The sequence below is a fragment of the Micrasema longulum genome, unplaced genomic scaffold, assembly GCF_059751315.1.
Source record: "Micrasema longulum isolate JH-2025_06_02 unplaced genomic scaffold, ASM5975131v1 h1tg000375l, whole genome shotgun sequence".
Taxonomy (NCBI): Eukaryota; Metazoa; Arthropoda; class Insecta; order Trichoptera; family Brachycentridae; genus Micrasema; species Micrasema longulum.
Window position 1 is genome coordinate 128,794 of NW_028277576.1, and position 18,469 is coordinate 147,262.

Genomic DNA, 18,469 nt, shown 5'->3' on the forward strand with positions numbered 1-18,469 from the left:
TTCATAAAGTTTCTAAAATAAGTGTGTAGCTTAATTAAATCAATTTAAGTCATAATAAAGATTGAGTGAAAGATAAACTATTACTAAAAGAAATGAAGTATGAACATGGTTTTTTTAACTTTTATTCCATGTCCGCTCTCTAGTTCGAGCATATGGTCTCCACAAAGATCCTCCGAGCATCTCTGTCGGGTGCCAGCTCCTGCGCATCCTCCCGAGTCAGGTTCGCGTCCTGTAGTTCTGACACGAACTGCCGACGAACAGTCGGTAGTGGATGTGCGGGACGTCGAGAGCCTTGTAAAGTAGGCAAGTGTGGTTAAGGCTCTCAGGAGGCATCCGCGGCACATGGCCAAGCCGACCGTATCATCTCCGCTTGATGGCGGTTGTCACCGGAGTTTGCTGCGTCCGTTCTCTTATTACTTCATTCCTCACAAAGTCAAACCACCCCGCACATCCGATATTCTTCCGAGACACCTATTCTCAAAACTCGGAATTTTGCTGCTTCGGGCCCCAGCGAGGTGCCACGATTCGCATCCGTAGAGGAGAACAGGTGTTATATAGGCGGCATTCGGTTTTCACCGAGTAAATGTCCGATCTCCGGACAGCCTTCATACTATCGAATGTGGCGCCTGCTATTCCTAGCCGCACTCCCAGTTCTTTTCGAAAGCTGCCATTTTCCGTAACATATACTCGAGGGTATTTGAAATGAACATGTAAGATGCAATAAAATAAACTAAAATTAATTTACGTACACATGTTATTCTCGATGGAATGAGGAGCTTCGAAGAGGGAAATCGGAGACAAAAATGTTTTCTTGTGTGCGCGTAAAAATTCCAGCAATAAATTGTGTAGCAAAATTTCTTCATATGAATCAACTAATTTTATTTTTATTTTATTGAAATAAACGGCACTTAGTGCCTTTTACATATTAGTTACAAATACAATTAAATATACATACATGTAAGCATTAGCAATACAGAGCATTTAAAACAATATTATTAATTTAGAAAGTCTAAGAAATATAAACTATATAAAAGAATAAAATATTACCAGTTATAGAATTATCCATAAAACAAGATCATTTGGTATTATAATACTTTGAACCAGTTAAAAAAATAACTAATTATTTGTACATTGGCGGGTTTATTAAATATAATAAAAGTTTTATTTTTATAATTCAAGTTACAGAACATATTCAATAGAAAATAAAGATTAAAAGCTAAAGATATATAAAAGTAGAAATAAACGTATTGGTTTAAAATTACCTTAAATCAAAACTGTTACGAGTAACTGTTATGGGAAAAAGGAAAAAAGAGGAAAGGAGATGTTTTTTCAGATATGATTTAATTCCATAAATGGCGCCCTCTAAACATCCATTCTAAATAGTAAGAGAATCCCCGAGCAGATTGATTCAGGAGGACGAGTTAGATCAGTCCTTATCGCAACCCGCGGACAGGCGGAGCGCAGCAGCGCAGAGGCCAGAGGCCAGAGGAAGACTTCCACCGGCGGGCCTTTGCAGAGATCCAAGGCTATCATTGGCTAGTCTGAGCGGCCGATTTACACACTGCGTGACATTCACCATTTTTACAGTTTTTTTTTAATTTTTAATGAAATAGTCAAATAATAATGTATATTCCGCTTTTTAAATTGTAAGATACAATAAATAACGTATAAAACCAATAATTGCTATTGTATTTGTGTTCATATAATGGCCGTATAATGTTGTGTTTTTTTATTGGAAAGTTCGCATAAAACAATTCTTAACAGTTCTTTTTAATATTTGTAGCAATGAAATGGTCTGTTAATAATTTATTATATGCTTTATTTATTGTGAGATACGAAAAATAACGTATAAAACCAATAATTGCTATCTTTATTTATTGTGGATAACTTATATAGCGCCATTTTCGTAATAAAATACCTCAAGGGCGCTTTACATGGTGATTCTATTGTTAAGTTAATTTAATTGAAGCTTTAAATTTGTAATTTAATTAAAATAATTTATTTTGTTGTCACGTGCTACGGATTTATTCAAATGATTTAGAGAACAAGTGGATTTTAAGTTTTTTCCGAAACATCACTTCACTTTCACAGCCTCGCACCTCTGCTGGGAGAGCATTCCATGCCATAGGGCCTGCGACCGCAAATGCGCGCTCACCAAATTTAGTGCGCTGTTTGCGTAGAGGTATAATAACTTTTCCTCTCGCCGTAGACGTAGCTGATCTAAGCGTGAGACGCCTGTCAGCTAGTTCATCTGGAATGCATAGTTCCCTTAGATATTCCGGAGCCGAGTTGTGCAGTGACTTATACATAAGCCAACAGAGTTTGTATTCGACCCTCTGTGGAAAACGTAGCCAGTGTAGTTCCCGAAGTAGTGGAGTGATATGACTGAACTTAGAGATTCCGAAAATAAGTCTCGCTGCGGCATTCAATACAGATTGTAGGCGAGTCATTTTGTTCATTGGTAGACCTGCATAGATACCATTACAATAATCGACTCTAGACACTACAAACGCATTTATTAATTGACGGGCGGCATCAACCGGCAAATTTTTGCGTATGCATTTAATTTGTCTCAGCTGGTAGAAGCATGAACTTATCGTTCTACTAATTTGAGCGTCAAGAGATAGGTCAGAATTGAGTAAAACTCCCAGTAGTTTAACGGTGGGTAAAACGGCACTCCCTACATTGGGTAGAGCCGTATCCTGGATCAAATTCTGTCGTCTGGCTGAAGCCACCCACAGTTGTTCAGTTTTTGATGGGTTTAATGTTAGTCTGTTTTCAGCCATCCAGTTTCCTATTTTCTTGATGCATCCATCAATTAAATTGACAAGCACACTTCTCTCGCCTGGTTTGCAATAAAAATAAATCTGCGTATCATCTGCATAGCAGTGCGACCACAATCCACATTCTTTGATAATGTTCTCTATATCTTTAGTGTAAAGGAGATAGAGAAGTGGTCCGAGTACTGACCCTTGAGGCACTCCTGTAGACACCCGAAAGTTGGTTGAGCTTTTACCCTGGAACACGACTGCATATTCTCTTTTATTAAGATATGAACTGAACCACATATGTGCCTGATCACGGATACCATAAGTTTTCTCCAGACGTTCAAGCAAAATATTATGGTCTACAGTATCAAATGCAGCGCTCATGTCCAGAAGAGCCATCAACACCAGAGTCCACCGACGTTATAATGTCAGACAGTACTCTTATCACTCCCGTCTCCGTGGAATGAAAACGTCGGTATGCCGATTGCCTTACCGAAAATAAAGAATTCTGCTCGATATAGTTAACGAGCCTGTGAGAAACTATTTTTTCTAGTATTTTTGATACGATGGGAAGATTTGAAATAGGGCGAAAACTGGAAAGATCTTCCACATCTAGTTGGGAATTTTTTAAAAGTGGAGTTACATTTGCTTTCTTTATGGCTCTCGGAACAATGCTGCGCTCCATGGATGTATTAAATAAATCTGTTAAAAATGGAGCTAATACGTTAATGCATTTTTTCAAAAGCCATGTTGGCATCGGATCTAATATACATTGTTTGTTGGGTAATGCCGCAACAATTTTTTTAACCTCATTTATAGACGTTGGTTCAAATTTACTGAATTTTTGAAGGGCATTATCTAAAATTACAGGTTTTTTCGCTGAACTACACGCCAGTCGGCAAAATCAGTGGCAGTAGCGCTTGTGTTAGATGTCTCTGCTATACAGTCACCACGAACAGATTGAAGGCTTCGCCAGAGTTGTTTTGGAGACTTTTTCTGTTCAGTGATTTTTGTACACCAGAAACTAGATTTTATTTCTTTTATAAATGTCCTATAAGAGGCTTGCATATCTAACCATATTGATCGGTCCAAAGTTGACAGTGTGTTTCTGTATTTGCGTTCTAGACGTCTTATCTCTTTCTTTTTGAGTCGACAATTTTCGTCAAACCATGCATCAGATTTCCTTTTTCGAATAGTTTTCGTAGTAAATGGTGCATGTTTGTCTATCAGGTTAGATAGTACCTCATTGTACAACCCAACCAATTGAGCGACGGTCAATGTCCGGACCAATCGACGATGTCAGAAGTTCGGATTTAAAATGTTCTAAATTTAATTTTCTCCATGGCCTTGATGCGAGTGTTTTGTAAGTTGGTGTTGGTTTTTGGATATTAATTTTACAGTGCACTAATCTGTGGTCTGAAAGTCCGATGTCTGTTACAAAAACTGTGATTTTTTTATCACAATTCCGTCGTATTATAACATCAAGTGTACCTCCCGCATCATGTGTAGGGGTATTTACTTCTTGTGAACAATCGAAATTACTTAAAAGTGCATTAAAACGAACCGATTCTGAATCCGTCTTGCGGTCGAAACGAATGTTCAGATCTCCAGTTACGTATGTTACTTCTGTACGAGTGATGGCCCATTCAAGTAAAGATTTTATTTCCGAATAAAATTTCCGAGGTGGTGCTTTAGAACCTGGTCTATAAATTGTGATTAAGGTAAAATGGTTGCTGCCTGCGCTAACCCTACAGCCAATGCATTCAAAAGTTGTGTAGAGTGGTATTTTAATTTTTGTTAGTTTAAGCTGATTTTTTGTTAGTACAATAATTCCACCGTGGTTCGTCCATGTTATATTATTTTTCTTATGAACGGTTTCAATGGATGGTTTCCGTGCCTCTTCAATAACATTGAAACCCTTACTACGAAGTAGATTAATGGTAACAGAATTATGGTCTTCATGCCAAGTTTCCGTTAATGCAAGAACGTCTAGATTATTATCGTTAATTATGTTGGGGATATCATCAATTTTATTTCTGATTGAACGTACATTCCATGTACCAAGTGAAAGAGGACAAGGTGTGTTTGCGTTTCTATTTATTTTTACGTGTTTAATTGTTTTTGGTTGATTTTTATCTTTATTTAAATATGTGACTTGTGACTTAGAGATCTGATTAATAAAAGTGTTATTTGTGTTATCAACTGTGTTTGTTTTATTTTTATTTTTTATTTTTCTTCCCCCACGACATCCTCTATATTTCTTAAATAGATTTGAAACTTGTCCTGAAGAAATTAAATTATATTTATATACTATATCGATAACATGCTGATCTAAGCGTTCTTTTACATTTTTAAACTGAAGCAATGAGTCTGTTGTGTAGGTAATGTAAGGTAATGAAGAGACTCCTTTGCACATGCCTTAACTTTAGAGAATCGACAAATTGTTAACAATTTTGTCGACATATCATAAATCAAGTAAGGGTATTTGTAACTTCCCTCAAGGGTACGGAGTTGCGGAGTGATGAACATGTGGCAGTTCTCTGTCCGCTATCCCCGTCCACGTGCTCGTCTTAGGTTCCGGTGGCTCACGAGTCCGATGGTTTAGTACGCACAAAACTCAACTGAACTAACACTAGCGATAGAAAATTACTTTATAATTTAGTCAAAATACGCGGATGTACAAACAAAATAAACTATTTTATTCACTTAAACTGAGGTAATAATGCTAATAAATTATTTGATACAGAATACGGATTTTAGAAAGTCAGATTTCTTTAGAAAAAATATTGTTTTTTGAGGAGCGAGTAAAAACACGACATTTTTCTTAAAAAAATAGCCGAATATTTATAAATATTATTTTTTGTTTATTGTAAAATTCGTATTATACCATTTGCTAAAGCATTTTTGTGTTAGTTTTAATAAAATGGCCGTAAGTATAATAATTTATACTGTGTTCTTTATTTTTAAAAAACTTTCATCGGCTCTTCTGCTACGTTTGTACATTTTGCTTAGTAACTTTTCCTTTCCCCTTTGATACATTATAAACAAATATAATTTTATGCGATACATTATTATATAAATAATATGTGTACCTACCAATTGTACAAATTAATACATTTATTAGTCTCGAAATATATTTTTCGAATAAAACAATAATAAAACAAAAATTTTTGGTGGAAATCTTTCTAGATTTAAACAATCAAGTTGTATTTTATTTAAATTGTATTGTTGAATGGACTCGATACGTCCGTAAATAAATAAATAAAGAGAGACATCGAGTAACCGAGGTAGTTATTTGTTCGCCTGTTTTCCTCTCCTTCCAAATATGCGCCGACGTTCCAGTCGTCAGATTCTGTCGGACTTCTTCGGCTGAAGAATCGGACGATGGCCGTGTTGAACTTCAAGTTTGAGGGGATCGAACGGCTCTCGAGTGAAACCGGGATGTTTATTATTAAACTACGGCTTTACAAAATTGTGACAGGAATGGTTGACTGTACAAAGCTGCTCGGTTTAATAACAATACATGTGCCAGCCAGGATTTGTAGACGGTACCACCTGTTTCATGTACCAATAAGTAAAACATCGTATGTTAAAAATGCTTTTTTTCGTAGGACTTTTTCAATGTACAATACAAAATTTAAAAATATAGATTATACAAACATCACTCTGTCAGATTTAAAATTTACACTAAAAATGTATTATGTAACTTTGTAGACATTATAATAATAAATATGTACATCTCCCCCCCCCCTCCTTATCCTCTCTTCAGGCATTTTTGTCCTTATCCCGCCCAATTTTCAGTAACTTAATGTTCTTAAAATTAATATTTAAAAAATCTTTGATTATTGAGTACTTGAAAATAACATTTTTATATGTATAAATTGTATGTATTTATTTGATATGTTCTTATATATATATTCTTTACTAACTTTGTATACTATGTGGAAATCTGTTATTAGTTCTGAGTTTATACACTATATCTGTTTGTTTACTAAAAATATGTATGTAGAACTGTTGATTTCCCTAATAAAATAAAATAAAAAATAAATAAATAAACCGATTCCAGAGTGTTTTGGCATTTATTTTTATTTTATTTGATTCATTTTTCCCGCCCATAAGGCTTTTACATACATAAAAGTTATATAAAACACTAGTATAAAAATAACATAAAATGTAGAAAATATAGTTAGTATGGAAAAATATAAAGAAGCTGTTGAATGAATTTAAAAAAAAAAAATAACAAAAAAAAATTAGATAAACAAATAAAATACAAAATTTGTGTTGCGTAAAGAAAACAGTTCAAAGCGACTAGGTACACAATGTTATAGTACAGTTATAATAATAAAAATACTTAATAGTTTTATTATTATAATTAAAATGCAGTTCCACCGAGAAATGTCAGTAGAAAAACTCAACAGAATAAAGAGAGTATTTTTTATTTTATTGACATAAACGGCACTGAGTGCCTTTTACATATTAGTGGCAAATACAACAATATACACATAAATATCCATCCATATGTAAGTAGAATTATGAGTAAAAGATATCATTTAAACTAAATTAATACCAACAGTTATTTGCAAATTAAGAAATCTAAAAATATTAGCAGTATGAAGATTATTAATAGCTATAAAAATGTTAATCTAAATAAATAAATTGGTAATAGAAATATTTTGAACTAGTAAAAAAAAAAGTAAGGAAAACAATGTGTATTAATAAAGATATTAAAACAATTTTGAACAACACTAAATTATAAATAAAATTTACAAAGCTCACGTTCCCACAAGACATGGATTTTGCCGACATATCGGTAAATGCGTCCATACTGCCGGTGAAATCAGTGCTGCGGTCGGTCCACACCAATCCAATTTATGAGTAGACAACGATCCAATTTATGACTAGACAATTATCCAATTTAGTAGTTGACAACGATCCAATTTAGGAGTTGACAACAATGCAATTTACGAGTAGACAACGATCCAATTTATGAGTTGACAACAATGCAATTTATGAGTAGACAACGATCCAATTTATGAGTAGACAACGATCCAATTTATGACTAGACAATTATCCAATTTAGTAGTTGACAACGATCCAATTTATGAGTTGACAACGATCCAATTTATGAGTAGACAACGATCTAATTTATGACAAGACAATTATCCAATTGAGTAGTTAACAACGATCCAATTTGTAGACAATTTATGAGTTGACCACAATCCAATTTATGAGTAGACAACAATACAATTTATGAGTAGACAACAATCCAATTAATGAGTAGACAACGATGCAATTTATGAGTTGACAACAATTATATTGAGGAGTTGACAACGATCCAATAAATGACTACACAATTATCTAATTTAGTAGTTGACAACGAACTAATTTATTAGTTGACAACGATTTAATTTATGAGCTGACAACGATACAATTTACGAGTTGACAACGATTCAATTTATGACTAGACAATTATCCCACTTATGAGTTGACAACAATTCAATTTATGAGTTGACAACAATCCAATTTATGAGTTGACAACAATTCAATTTAGGAGATGACAACAATCCTATTTTTGAGTAGACAATAAACCAATTTAAGAGTTGACAACGATCCAATTTATGACTAGACAATTATATAATTTAGTAGTTGACAACGATTTAATTTATGAGCTGACAACGATCCAATTTACGAGTTGACAACGACCTAATTTATGATTAGACAATTATCCCATTTATGAGTTGACAACAATTCAATTTAGGAGTTGACAACAATCCTATTTTTGAGTAGACAATTATCTAATTTACGAGTTGACAACGATCCAATTAATGACTAGACAATCATCTTATTTAGTAGTTGACAACGATTTAATTTATGAGCTGACAACGATCCAATTTACGAGTTGACAACGATTCAATTTATGACTAGACAATTATCCCATTTGTGAGTTGACAACAATCCAATTTATGAGTTGACAACGATCCAATTTATTAGTTGACAACAATCCAATTTATGAGTAGACAACAATCAAATTTATGAGTAGACAACGATCCAATTGATGACTAGACAATTATCCAATTGAGTAGTTGACAACGATCCAATTTATGAGTTGACAATAATGCAATTTATGAGTTGACAACAATTCAATTAAGTAGTTGACATTAATTTATGACTAGAGAATTATCTAATTTAGTAGTTGACAACGATTTAATTTATGAGTTGACAACAATCCAACTTATGAGTAGACAACAATCCAATTTATGAGTAGACAACAATCAAACTTATGAGTAGACAACGATCCAATTTATGACTAGACAATTATCCAATTGAGTAGTTGAACACGATCCAATTTATGAGTTAACAATAATGCAATTTATGAGTTGACAACAATTCAATTTAGTAGTTGACAACAATCCAATTTATGAGTTGATAACGATCCAATTTATGAGTTGACAACGATCCAACTTATGAGTTGACAACAATCCAATTTATGAGTAGACAACAATCTAATTTATGAATTGACAACAATTCAATTTATGGGTTGACAACAATCAAACATTGAGGTTATTATTTTAAATAAAAAAATCAAGTTATTTAACTTTTATTTGTTTTCTAATGTTTGTATTTTGTTTCATTTAAGTATGAGTAATTTATATATTCAATAAGTATATTTAGATTAAAATTGAGGCAAGCACTTGTGAAATGTTTCCCTCGCGTAGCCGTACGCTCTAGCTCTTTCTTTAGCTCCGGGGCGCACTTCCCGGATCAAACGAGCGTCGACATTTCGACTGTCGCAGCGTTGACACTTTTCCTGAAATCGAACGATTCTCCTATCCCTTCGATTGAACTGTTCTTTTAAACCTTATTTTCTCGGTGCATCAAACTCGTGCGCCTCGACAGCGATGGAGAAACAGGCATTATCTAAAACAAAAGAAAAAACAACTTTGTTATTAAATTTAGTGTTTTTAACAAAACAATAAAATGATTTTCAGTAGGTACACGCGAAACTCGATGAACTTACATCTTTAAAGACTGGATCAAGCGGAGTCTCCGAATTCTTCGTTTGATTTGTGACCTGAAAACAGAAATCTCAATAAAATTTGATGTTTTGGCGAAATAATTTGAATACACGCGAAACTTGCATTACTTAAAACCGGATAGAGTGAAGAAGCCACTTCCGATTCGGCGATTTGGGGAAGAGAGCGAAGATTTATTTATAAGAAGGATAGTTGCTGAATGTGCATCTCGAGTGGTTTATGCTATGTATATGTGCCGCGTGTAATGTATATGTTACAGCACTAAATGAATAGTCCAGATCTTGTCTCGATGTCCCTTATGTTTGTCAATGCTTCTTTCTTTTTTTTTTTTAAATGTTTTAAACTATTCTTTTATTGTAATATTTAAACCTTATAAATTGTATACATGGACAATGTCCGTTAATAAATAAATGTTTGTGTATGTTTTATATGTGCGTTCATGTGTGTGCGTGGATGGCTCGGAGTGTGCATTCGGTATTTTTACTTATTTTAATTTATTACCTCCATGGGAAACGCAAATGTTAACAATTATTCTTTTCTCACTAAAATTCTTATTTATTTTTTTTTTTTGTCAAATTTAATGTTTATATCTTTTGCATAATTTATGAAAACTTAATTGGTCTTTTTGTGTTAAAAAATTGTTGTTTTTAATACTTATTATTTAGTAAACTCACTTTTAAAACCAAAATTAAAAAACTATTATTTGAAAAAAATTATGTTTCGTTATAAAAAAAATATATACATATTTTTTTACATTATAATTTTAAATTGTTTTTATTCACTCATATATCAAATACACACTTACCCTGTCCTTAAACCTACCCTCACACCCATATACAATCACACACATATTCACATACCTACCAAAACCACACTCCACTTTTTTACACACGCATCCTCACACACAAAAAAAAAAACTCGCACACATGCACTTCTATAAATTATATTTAACTGAACTGGATTTTTATAATTGTATTTATGTGGAAAACTGATTTGGCTTTATTTTATGTTTTTTTTATAATGTTGTGTATATTTCTTTGTATTGCTGTTGTTTTTCTTAATAAACAAAATAAAATGACTGTATGTTTTCTGGATAAAATATAAAAATAAAAATAAAAATAGTAGATAAACTAACCTTTTCAATTTCTCGTACACGTTTTACCAAATTAGTGGATAGAAAGCGGAGGACCAATTGTTTAGCCCTGTCGCGTGGATCCATTTATTTAGCCTCATTTCACCGTTTGGGAATCTACAAAAATATAAATATCCGTATCTCATAACCTTTAAATTGGGTTGCAACAATAGCTGTGAATAGTGATTGACATCTATCGCGGTTCTCCTCCGTTTTTGGTGTTTTTTTTCAATGTTTTAAGTGTTTTTTTCGATTTAAAAACTGTGATAATCTCTTCTTTAGTAAGTTCTTGCGAGTAAGTTATCTAAGTCAGTTTTTGTTTTAGCTTCGCATTGGTTTTCGATTTTTACCATTCGAAGCGTAGAGGTCTCCGAAGTGAATCACATTTTCTCGTGGCTTCTTGCCTCGTCGGGAGAGTAAGCTTGATTAGAGCTTGTGCCTCGCTAATTAAGGGGCAAATTGTTGCTGCGATTGAAAAATAACAAATGCAAACCCCCAGTCGCATTCCCTGTCAGTTTTTGTTTTAGATCCGCATTAATTCTTGATTTTAACCATTCGAAGCATAGAGGTCTCCAAAGTGCATCACATTTTTTCGCGGCTTCTTGCCTCGTCGGGAGAGTAAGCTTGATTAGAGCTTGTGCCTCGCTATTTAAGGGGCAAATTGTTGCTGCGATTGAAAAATAACAAATGCAAACCCCCAGTCGCATTCCCTGACAGTTTTTGTTTTAGATCCGCATTAATTCTTGATTTTAACCATTCGAAGCATAGAGGTCTCCAAAGTGCATCACATTTTTTCGCGGCTTCTTGCCTCGTCGGGAGAGTAAGCTTGATTAGAGCTTGTGCCTCGCTATTTAAGGGGCAAATTGTTGCTGCGATTGAAAAATAACAAATGCAAACCCCCAGTCGCATTCCCTGACAGTTTTTGTTTTAGATCCGCATTAATTCTTGATTTTAACCATTCGAAGCATAGAGGTCTCCAAAGTGCATCACATTTTTTCGCGGCTTCTTGCCTCGTCGGGAGAGTAAGCTTGATTAGAGCTTGTGCCTCGCTATTTAAGGGGCAAATTGTTGCTGCGATTGAAAAATAACAAATGCAAACCCCCAGTCGCATTCCCTGACAGTTTTTGTTTTAGATCCGCATTAATTCTTGATTTTAACCATTCGAAGCATAGAGGTCTCCAAAGTGCATCACATTTTTTCGCGGCTTCTTGCCTCGTCGGGAGAGTAAGCTTGATTAGAGCTTGTGCCTCGCTATTTAAGGGGCAAATTGTTGCTGCGATTGAAAAATAACAAATGCAAACCCCCAGTCGCATTCCCTGTCAGTTTTTGTTTTAGATCCGCATTAATTCTTGATTTTAACCATTCGAAGCATAGAGGTCTCCAAAGTGCATCACATTTTTTCGCGGCTTCTTGCCTCGTCGGGAGAGTAAGCTTGATTAGAGCTTGTGCCTCGCTATTTAAGGGGCAAATTGTTGCTGCGATTGAAAAATAACAAATGCAAACCCCCAGTCGCATTCCCTGACAGTTTTTGTTTTAGATCCGCATTAATTCTTGATTTTAACCATTCGAAGCATAGAGGTCTCCAAAGTGCATCACATTTTTTCGCGGCTTCTTGCCTCGTCGGGAGAGTAAGCTTGATTAGAGCTTGTGCCTCGCTATTTAAGGGGCAAATTGTTGCTGCGATTGAAAAATAACAAATGCAAACCCCCAGTCGCATTCCCTGACAGTTTTTGTTTTAGATCCGCATTAATTCTTGATTTTAACCATTCGAAGCATAGAGGTCTCCAGAGTGCATCACATTTTTTCGCGGCTTCTTGCCTCGTCGGGAGAGTAAGCTTGATTAGAGCTTGTGCCTCGCTATTTAAGGGGCAAATTGTTGCTGCGATTGAAAAATAACAAATGCAAACCCCCAGTCGCATTCCCTGACAGTTTTTGTTTTAGATCCGCATTAATTCTTGATTTTAACCATTCGAAGCATAGAGGTCTCCAAAGTGCATCACATTTTTTCGCGGCTTCTTGCCTCGTCGGGAGAGTAAGCTTGATTAGAGCTTGTGCCTCGCTATTTAAGGGGCAAATTGTTGCTGCGATTGAAAAATAACAAATGCAAACCCCCAGTCGCATTCCCTGACAGTTTTTGTTTTAGATCCGCATTAATTCTTGATTTTAACCATTCGAAGCATAGAGGTCTCCAAAGTGCATCACATTTTTTCGCGGCTTCTTGCCTCGTCGGGAGAGTAAGCTTGATTAGAGCTTGTGCCTCGCTATTTAAGGGGCAAATTGTTGCTGCGATTGAAAAATAACAAATGCAAACCCCCAGTCGCATTCCCTGACAGTTTTTGTTTTAGATCCGCATTAATTCTTGATTTTAACCATTCGAAGCATAGAGGTCTCCAAAGTGCATCACATTTTTTCGCGGCTTCTTGCCTCGTCGGGAGAGTAAGCTTGATTAGAGCGTGTGCCTCGCTATTTAAGGGGCAAATTGTTGCTGCGATTGAAAAATAACAAATGCAAACCCCCAGTCGCATTCCCTGACAGTTTTTGTTTTAGATCCGCATTAATTCTTGATTTTAACCATTCGAAGCATAGAGGTCTCCAAAGTGCATCACATTTTTTCGCGGCTTCTTGCCTCGTCGGGAGAGTAAGCTTGATTAGAGCTTGTGCCTCGCTATTTAAGGGGCAAATTGTTGCTGCGATTGAAAAATAACAAATGCAAACCCCCAGTCGCATTCCCTGTCAGTTTTTGTTTTAGATCCGCATTAATTCTTGATTTTAACCATTCGAAGCATAGAGGTCTCCAAAGTGCATCACATTTTTTCGCGGCTTCTTGCCTCGTCGGGAGAGTAAGCTTGATTAGAGCTTGTGCCTCGCTATTTAAGGGGCAAATTGTTGCTGCGATTGAAAAATAACAAATGCAAACCCCCAGTCGCATTCCCTGACAGTTTTTGTTTTAGATCCGCATTAATTCTTGATTTTAACCATTCGAAGCATAGAGGTCTCCAAAGTGCATCACATTTTTTCGCGGCTTCTTGCCTCGTCGGGAGAGTAAGCTTGATTAGAGCTTGTGCCTCGCTATTTAAGGGGCAAATTGTTGCTGCGATTGAAAAATAACAAATGCAAACCCCCAGTCGCATTCCCTGTCAGTTTTTGTTTTAGATCCGCATTAATTCTTGATTTTAACCATTCGAAGCATAGAGGTCTCCAAAGTGCATCACATTTTTTCGCGGCTTCTTGCCTCGTCGGGAGAGTAAGCTTGATTAGAGCTTGTGCCTCGCTATTTAAGGGGCAAATTGTTGCTGCGATTGAAAAATAACAAATGCAAACCCCCAGTCGCATTCCCTGACAGTTTTTGTTTTAGATCCGCATTAATTCTTGATTTTAACCATTCGAAGCATAGAGGTCTCCAAAGTGCATCACATTTTTTCGCGGCTTCTTGCCTCGTCGGGAGAGTAAGCTTGATTAGAGCTTGTGCCTCGCTATTTAAGGGGCAAATTGTTGCTGCGATTGAAAAATAACAAATGCAAACCCCCAGTCGCATTCCCTGTCAGTTTTTGTTTTAGATCCGCATTAATTCTTGATTTTAACCATTCGAAGCATAGAGGTCTCCAAAGTGCATCACATTTTTTCGCGGCTTCTTGCCTCGTCGGGAGAGTAAGCTTGATTAGAGCTTGTGCCTCGCTATTTAAGGGGCAAATTGTTGCTGCGATTGAAAAATAACAAATGCAAACCCCCAGTCGCATTCCCTGACAGTTTTTGTTTTAGATCCGCATTAATTCTTGATTTTAACCATTCGAAGCATAGAGGTCTCCAAAGTGCATCACATTTTTTCGCGGCTTCTTGCCTCGTCGGGAGAGTAAGCTTGATTAGAGCTTGTGCCTCGCTATTTAAGGGGCAAATTGTTGCTGCGATTGAAAAATAACAAATGCAAACCCCCAGTCGCATTCCCTGTCAGTTTTTGTTTTAGATCCGCATTAATTCTTGATTTTAACCATTCGAAGCATAGAGGTCTCCAGAGTGCATCACATTTTTTCGCGGCTTCTTGCCTCTTCGGGAGAGTAAGCTTGATTAGAGCTTGTGCCTCGCTATTTAAGGGGCAAATTGTTGCTGCGATTGAAAAATAACAAATGCAAACCCCCAGTCGCATTCCCTGACAGTTTTTGTTTTAGATCCGCATTAATTCTTGATTTTAACCATTCGAAGCATAGAGGTCTCCAAAGTGCATCACATTTTTTCGCGGCTTCTTGCCTCGTCGGGAGAGTAAGCTTGATTAGAGCTTGTGCCTCGCTATTTAAGGGGCAAATTGTTGCTGCGATTGAAAAATAACAAATGCAAACCCCCAGTCGCATTCCCTGACAGTTTTTGTTTTAGATCCGCATTAATTCTTGATTTTAACCATTCGAAGCATAGAGGTCTCCAAAGTGCATCACATTTTTTCGCGGCTTCTTGCCTCGTCGGGAGAGTAAGCTTGATTAGAGCTTGTGCCTCGCTATTTAAGGGGCAAATTGTTGCTGCGATTGAAAAATAACAAATGCAAACCCCCAGTCGCATTCCCTGTCAGTTTTTGTTTTAGATCCGCATTAATTCTTGATTTTAACCATTCGAAGCATAGAGGTCTCCAAAGTGCATCACATTTTTTCGCGGCTTCTTGCCTCGTCGGGAGAGTAAGCTTGATTAGAGCTTGTGCCTCGCTATTTAAGGGGCAAATTGTTGCTGCGATTGAAAAATAACAAATGCAAACCCCCAGTCGCATTCCCTGACAGTTTTTGTTTTAGATCCGCATTAATTCTTGATTTTAACCATTCGAAGCATAGAGGTCTCCAAAGTGCATCACATTTTTTCGCGGCTTCTTGCCTCGTCGGGAGAGTAAGCTTGATTAGAGCTTGTGCCTCGCTATTTAAGGGGCAAATTGTTGCTGCGATTGAAAAATAACAAATGCAAACCCCCAGTCGCATTCCCTGACAGTTTTTGTTTTAGATCCGCATTAATTCTTGATTTTAACCATTCGAAGCATAGAGGTCTCCAAAGTGCATCACATTTTTTCGCGGCTTCTTGCCTCGTCGGGAGAGTAAGCTTGATTAGAGCTTGTGCCTCGCTATTTAAGGGGCAAATTGTTGCTGCGATTGAAAAATAACAAATGCAAACCCCCAGTCGCATTCCCTGTCAGTTTTTGTTTTAGATCCGCATTAATTCTTGATTTTAACCATTCGAAGCATAGAGGTCTCCAAAGTGCATCACATTTTTTCGCGGCTTCTTGCCTCGTCGGGAGAGTAAGCTTGATTAGAGCTTGTGCCTCGCTATTTAAGGGGCAAATTGTTGCTGCGATTGAAAAATAACAAATGCAAACCCCCAGTCGCATTCCCTGACAGTTTTTGTTTTAGATCCGCATTAATTCTTGATTTTAACCATTCGAAGCATAGAGGTCTCCAAAGTGCATCACATTTTTTCGCGGCTTCTTGCCTCGTCGGGAGAGTAAGCTTGATTAGAGCTTGTGCCTCGCTATTTAAGGGGCAAATTGTTGCTGCGATTGAAAAATAACAAATGCAAACCCCCAGTCGCATTCCCTGTCAGTTTTTGTTTTAGATCCGCATTAATTCTTGATTTTAACCATTCGAAGCATAGAGGTCTCCAAAGTGCATCACATTTTTTCGCGGCTTCTTGCCTCGTCGGGAGAGTAAGCTTGATTAGAGCTTGTGCCTCGCTATTTAAGGGGCAAATTGTTGCTGCGATTGAAAAATAACAAATGCAAACCCCCAGTCGCATTCCCTGACAGTTTTTGTTTTAGATCCGCATTAATTCTTGATTTTAACCATTCGAAGCATAGAGGTCTCCAAAGTGCATCACATTTTTTCGCGGCTTCTTGCCTCGTCGGGAGAGTAAGCTTGATTAGAGCTTGTGCCTCGCTATTTAAGGGGCAAATTGTTGCTGCGATTGAAAAATAACAAATGCAAACCCCCAGTCGCATTCCCTGTCAGTTTTTGTTTTAGATCCGCATTAATTCTTGATTTTAACCATTCGAAGCATAGAGGTCTCCAAAGTGCATCACATTTTTTCGCGGCTTCTTGCCTCGTCGGGAGAGTAAGCTTGATTAGAGCTTGTGCCTCGCTATTTAAGGGGCAAATTGTTGCTGCGATTGAAAAATAACAAATGCAAACCCCCAGTCGCATTCCCTGACAGTTTTTGTTTTAGATCCGCATTAATTCTTGATTTTAACCATTCGAAGCATAGAGGTCTCCAAAGTGCATCACATTTTTTCGCGGCTTCTTGCCTCGTCGGGAGAGTAAGCTTGATTAGAGCTTGTGCCTCGCTATTTAAGGGGCAAATTGTTGCTGCGATTGAAAAATAACAAATGCAAACCCCCAGTCGCATTCCCTGACAGTTTTTGTTTTAGATCCGCATTAATTCTTGATTTTAACCATTCGAAGCATAGAGGTCTCCAAAGTGCATCACATTTTTTCGCGGCTTCTTGCCTCGTCGGGAGAGTAAGCTTGATTAGAGCTTGTGCCTCGCTATTTAAGGGGCAAATTGTTGCTGCGATTGAAAAATAACAAATGCAAACCCCCAGTCGCATTCCCTGTCAGTTTTTGTTTTAGATCCGCATTAATTCTTGATTTTAACCATTCGAAGCATAGAGGTCTCCAAAGTGCATCACATTTTTTCGCGGCTTCTTGCCTCGTCGGGAGAGTAAGCTTGATTAGAGCTTGTGCCTCGCTATTTAAGGGGCAAATTGTTGCTGCGATTGAAAAATAACAAATGCAAACCCCCAGTCGCATTCCCTGTCAGTTTTTGTTTTAGATCCGCATTAATTCTTGATTTTAACCATTCGAAGCATAGAGGTCTCCAAAGTGCATCACATTTTTTCGCGGCTTCTTGCCTCGTCGGGAGAGTAAGCTTGATTAGAGCTTGTGCCTCGCTATTTAAGGGGCAAATTGTTGCTGCGATTGAAAAATAACAAATGCAAACCCCCAGTCGCATTCCCTGACAGTTTTTGTTTTAGATCCGCATTAATTCTTGATTTTAACCATTCGAAGCATAGAGGTCTCCAAAGTGCATCACATTTTTTCGCGGCTTCTTGCCTCGTCGGGAGAGTAAGCTTGATTAGAGCTTGTGCCTCGCTACTTAAGGGGCAACGGGCTGGCCACCCGGGTTTATACCCGTTCTCCATATTTAATTGAAATAATCTGGCCACCAGAAGACATCAGGAGACACTTAACCTATAGGGTAGGGTAAGTGGAGGGCGATTTTCAAAGGAGAAGGGGGGTTTGAACTCTTTACCCCCCACAACGTCACAGCAGGACGTCCTCTCGTAGTCCTCTTTCTGAACTCCGGTGGCTCGCAAGGGGCAAATTATTGCTGCGATTGAAATATAACGAATGGCAAACCGCCAGTCGCATTTCCTGACAGATTTTGTTTTAGCTCCGCTTTTAATTTTGATTTTCACCATTTGAAGCGTAGAAGTCTTCGAAGTGAATCACATTTTCTCGTGTCTTCTTGCCTCGTCGGGAGAGTAAGCTTGATTAGAGCTTGTGCTTCGCTACTTA

General features: G+C 37.0%; 1 long non-coding RNA gene across 1 annotated transcript; it reads right to left on the reverse strand.

Annotated features, from left to right (window-relative positions):
- Nucleotides 1-9,280: 9,280 nt before the first annotated feature.
- Nucleotides 9,281-11,447, reverse strand: LOC148282135 (uncharacterized). The gene is made up of 3 exons (XR_015822167.1): nucleotides 10,938-11,447; nucleotides 9,787-9,840; nucleotides 9,281-9,686 (listed from the first exon to the last, which is right to left on the reverse strand). It is a non-coding gene; the product is annotated as an uncharacterized LOC148282135 (long non-coding RNA).
- Between the last annotated feature and the right edge of the window lie 7,022 nt (nucleotides 11,448-18,469).